Source organism: Giraffa tippelskirchi, chromosome 13 (assembly GCF_054371585.1).
Source record: "Giraffa tippelskirchi isolate mGirTip1 chromosome 13, T2T-mGirTip1v1.2.pri, whole genome shotgun sequence".
Taxonomy (NCBI): Eukaryota; Metazoa; Chordata; class Mammalia; order Artiodactyla; family Giraffidae; genus Giraffa; species Giraffa tippelskirchi.
The window spans coordinates 70,018,499-70,023,830 of NC_137287.1; the positions used below are offsets into that span (position 1 = coordinate 70,018,499).

Here is a 5,332-nt window from a genome sequence, read left to right on the forward strand (position 1 = left end):
CATGGAAGCCAGACGTGCTACAGTCCATGGGGTCGCAAAGAGTCGGACACAACTGAGCGACTGAACAATAAGAATGGTCGTAGCTAACCTATCTTGGTCTATATTTTCCCCCTCCTTGTTTCCCTGGCCCATGCTGTTTTCAAATCTCCATAATTCTCCATTTCCCCACCTAAGACTAGAACCAGTGAGAATCTATATTCTTTTCTTTTTAATTTTTTATTTTAATTTTTAACTTTTTATTTTATATTGGAGGATAGCTGATTAACAATGTTGTGATAGTTTCAGTTGGACAGCAAAGGGACTGGGTCATACATATACATGTATCCATTCTCCCCCAAATATTCTTTCTCCTAGCAACTTTGCGTGGCTTGGATCCTTTAACCTTCTCCAAATCAAAAATATAAGACTTACATATTTGCAGAATTTTTTTGCTTGTGAATACTAAATATTGAGGGGAAGACTCATAAATATCATATCCTGAGTGGAGGAAGACATAGGGAATTTTGGATTCACTCTATTATCCTAGTGCTATTGGGTAAATACCATGCATTCTTAAATGCCAAGAGCCCTGGAAAAGGAAGGAGATATCATTACCAAGTGATACATGCAGAGATGAACATCTCTTAGTTTGTAATGAAATCAAAATATCAGACTTTCCCATGGATGATCATAGTGTGTATTAATATGGAAATGAGCTACAGAGGAACTTTGAGAGGATTTTGAAAAATTTGTGAAGGGAGAAGAGGTTTTAGTCTATATAAATCTTTGTCAATGTTTTGCCTTGGACTTAAGTTACTTAATAACATTGCCCACCACTGGGATGTCAGAGGGAAACCTGAGGTCACCAAAGTTTTCTAGATTAGGGAAGATAACCCAGAAATGTTAGTAGAATATATAGAGCACCTTGATTGCCCAAGACTTCAATGGTCTCCTCACTAAATATTGCGGCCAGATTTTAGGGCAGAGTTTGTGTTGATGAATGGTGCTAGAGTTCTCTAGAAGCTGACCACTGCTCTGTTCTTGGCTCTGTATTGTTTAACTGATGTTCTGGATGAAAGCATTTATTCCTTGTTGACCAAATCAGTAGCCAAAAATTTAGGCTCAACTTAACTTCCTACCAATTAAATCAATGAAAACATGGTGCAGCCCCAGGAGATAGTCAATAGCCACTGCTGAAGGTGGTAAATAGAGGTTGGATGAAGTCTGGTGGAGACATATCCCAGGAGATTCAACACATCTATGAGGCTATGAAGCCAAATAGTCTTTCAGACTTCTATTTTGTGATTGAATTATTCTAAACTAAAGGTCCATTAAACTATCTAAGATGCAAATTCATTCCACTTATTACTGGTTAGGAAAAGTAATGTTTGTTTCTTTTTTATGACCCTCTCTTTTTTTCGCCTGTTCAAGGTGACACAGGCCATATGTGTTCAATATGCTCCGGACCTGGATGAATAACTCAGAGGAGGCCAGCCAACACCAGGGAGTCTCTAGGTTAAAAAGGTGAGAGTGAGTCACAAATAGATGCAAAAAATTATATTTGCAAGACAACGTTTGGATGAGAAAAATATCCCAGAGGAAGAGATCAGTGTATTCTATGACACCCTAGTTTAGAGGAAATATTACTTCAGAGTAAAAACGATCCCTAAAATACAGTTCCATTTTAAATCAGAGAACTCATAATGAGATGTTTTCTGATCATTTTTCAAATGGAAGTCATCAGAGTGCTTTCAAACAGCTATGTAGCAAGAGGAGCTCTCTCCCTGTAAAAGGGAACTCTCTCCCTTTTTAAAGAGAACCCAAGGGTGCCTAGGTCCATGGGGGCTGATGAGCATGCATCTTTGTTAGTTCTCAAACAAAGTCCTTCCTGCCAGAATCAGTCTCAACTGCTAGGGAATTACTTCACATCAGCAATATCTTCCCCATTTTCCTAAACACAGTAGTCAAAAGAATGAGAACAAAACAAAACAAGAAAGACAATTATTGATACTATATATAAAGTAGATAACTAACAAGCATGTACTATATAGCAGAGGGAACTCTACTCAATGCTCTGTGGTGACTTAAACGAGAAGGAAATCCAAAAATCATATATGTAATCATATAGCTGATTCACTTCACTGTACAGCAGAAACTAACACAATATCATAAAACAACTATCCTCCAGTAAAAATTTACTTAAGAAAAAAAAACTAGAAGAGAGCATCCCTATAATCTAGGGTCTCCCTAGTGAGTGGCAGAGAAATGCCCCTAAGTCACAGGTTGGCATCAGTTATGGCAGGAGTGCTGTATGAGGAACAAGGAGAATGAGATTCCTTCCAGTTTTCATGCTTCTTCCATCACTTTAGGTCTTCATCTGAGTCTCACATTCTCTATGAGTCCCCACTTTGGGGGGAAGGATTCTTAGAGATGGGGATATTTGAGCTAAAGAAGAATTCAGCCATAGGAAGAGGTTTTCAGGCAGACGTATCAGCAGGTGTCAATGTCCTAGGGGAAGGCAGTTTGGGCTTGTGCTTGAGGAACTTAGAGGAGCTGGAGGGGCTGAAAGAGACGGAGGGCAGGTGAGCTGCAGAGGCTGGAAAGAACTGTATCATGCAGGGCCTCTGTGCCATAGTCAGGTGCTTCGGATCTTAATCAGCACTCTGAAAACAATAAAGATGTTTAAGCAGCATAGAGATATGTCATGAGTTATGATGTCTAAAGCTTCCTCAAGCTGTTCTATGGAGCATAGGTTGCCAACAGCCTCAGGAGGGTAGGAAGACCAACTTGGTGGCAACTCAAGTTGTGAGAGCAAGATACAATTTCAGCTAGAAGGGCAGACGGGGGAAAGTGAGAAACTGAGATGTAGTTAAGGAGTAGAACTGACAAGACCTGCAGCACGTGGCTGAGATGTTACTGTTTGGGTAATCCAAGGATGCCTAAGTGGGTTTTTAAAAAGTCTGAATATTTGTGCACAAATGCAAGACAGGGCTATCCCTACAACATCACAGACCAAAATGTGTGGTTCAGCCTATAAAGTGCTACTCTTCGTAAACATGCTTGCTAAATTTATTCCTGAACATAACGAAGGAAGAATCCCATATATACATTTACCCACCAGGCACTTTAGTAGACAGGCCAGAATATCATGGACAATAATTACTGTTTCAGTTACTACCCACTGTAACTGCCCCCACCCTGCCCCCCATGGACAGGCCCGAATGGCTCCTTTAGAGACAGATCTGTCCTTGTAGATCTGGGAGCATCTTGAAATTGCCAGTGCCATGCTGCTCCCATGACTCGTTCCATGACTGGTTTCCAAGAGGAACCTTCCCATTCCTATTCAGGGAGTCATCTAGGACATCCTTGACAGTCTTCCTCCTTCTGCAGGGCCCTGGGAGTGGTTGCAAAAGATGCATCCATAAAGCCAAAATACCAGGCAATTATGGCAGCCCCAAATCAAACCATCTACATGATATTATATAGAAAGATGAAGTGATTTATCAGCTGGATTTTTTTTGCCTTTGACTCTAAGGATGAGCTTTATTTAGACATAACTAAAATCACTGTTCCATAGAGAGCTGAGGGCTACCCTGATTCTGGAAGATGCTATATAAAACTCGGTTCTATTTCCAATACTGCTATAGAACAAAAATAAACCATCAGCAGTCTGTACATTCATTTATACATACATACTGTACCTTCTCTAGCTGAAAATATTCACACAACAGATTGAATTCAATATGCTTTCCCTAAAGATGTTATTTCTGAAGAAGAGAAGTGCTATTACCTAAAATTAAAAAGATAAGAACATTAATTGCACCATGATTCCATTGCCTCCACACAGTCTCCACTGATGAGTCTCTTAATTGCTCCAGTCACAAAGTGATCCAAACAAGAATCTCAGTTTGAGAAGAAACAATGGATCCTTACATTTTGGGCAGGCTGAACTCAGAAGTCAGAAATCAACAGCTGTGTTTCTGGGAAAGTGTCTCTAGAATATTTCCGATCCACTTGAGATCAGTATTTGCTTTCTAGATATTGCAAAACAGGAAATAGATACCAATATAAATGGGCCATGAGGAGTCCCTTTGAAATTGCACTGGTACATTTTTTTCTGTTAAATAAAAAGAGACTATTTTAAATGATATTACTCTAAGTTAGTAAAAATATTATCAATTGCTGACAGCATTAAAAACTGTTCTAGTCCTGTTTGAAAACAGTTAAGCAATATGAATCAAAACCAATAAAAAATGTATACCTTTTACACACTTTTATCTTCAACTAGTGAAATTATAGCCTAATAAAATATTCCAAAACGTGGGGGGGGGGATCACATGCTTAAAGAAGTATTTCAGATCATTCATAATAGTAAAAACTGGGAAGAGACCTATATATCTAACAATAGAGAAATGATTAAATTATGGAGCGAGGCTATATGGGTATCTATTTCCTATTTTGCAATATTCAGAAAGCTGGGATGACATATTGTGAAGTCAGACAAGGCTAAGTGCTGACCATCAAGGGGTACCTACTACTGTGCCCATGCCTCTAATTTACAACTGTATGCAAACACCTAAAAATAGAAACCAAAAAAGCCAAGATCAAGTGTCTATAATGCCTTCATGTCCACTTGAACAATGCTAATAAGCAGTGCTTTGTGGGCTAATACATGATTCCATATGACTAATTTTTTTCTCTGCCAAGTTCACCAGTTAATAATAATGACCTTTTGCTCTATGTAGAAAGTGAAAGTAATCTTGTAACCATTTCCCTCTAAAATGGAATTCCTCCCCTTCCACTAACCTCCTCAGTGTATCTATGTCCCCCAAGACTCTTAATAGGATGTGTGTGCATGCTCAGTCACTGAGTCATGTCCAGCTCTTTTGTGACACCATGGACTGTAGGTTGCCAGGCTCCTCTGTCCACGGGGTTTCCCAGGCAAGAATACTGGAATGGGTTGCCATTTCCTTCCAGGGGATCTTCCCCACCCAGAGATCTAACCCGTGTCTGCTGTGTAGGCAGGCAGATTCTTTACCACTGAACCACCTGGGAAGCAAATAGAATATTCTGCTGCAAATACGCCATTGTCTGGAGAGGGAAGATTTAGCCCTAAACCTCTTTGACTCCTGGGCTTGTGTCTCTCCAGCCTTCTAAGAAGTAAGCATGATTTATAAGTAAAAGTCACCGTGGGACTCACCTAGACTCACAATATATCCCTATCTTGTTATCTGGGAGTTGCCTCAAGGCCCTTGAAAATAACACTTAAAAAGTTTCACATTTCTCACATCTAAAGGGAGTGCGTTATTCCTTTTTTCATATCCAACCTTGTTGGAAAAGGAGTGGTGGAAGC

The 5,332-nt window shown here is 39.7% G+C and overlaps 1 long non-coding RNA gene across 1 annotated transcript; it reads right to left on the minus strand.

Annotated features, from left to right (window-relative positions):
- Nucleotides 1-234: 234 nt before the first annotated feature.
- LOC145532223 (uncharacterized) lies at nucleotides 235-4,818 on the minus strand. Its single transcript, XR_014073097.1, has 3 exons — nucleotides 4,786-4,818; nucleotides 3,681-3,769; nucleotides 235-2,642 (listed from the first exon to the last, which is right to left on the minus strand). It is a non-coding gene; the product is annotated as an uncharacterized LOC145532223 (long non-coding RNA).
- Nucleotides 4,819-5,332: the final 514 nt, after the last annotated feature.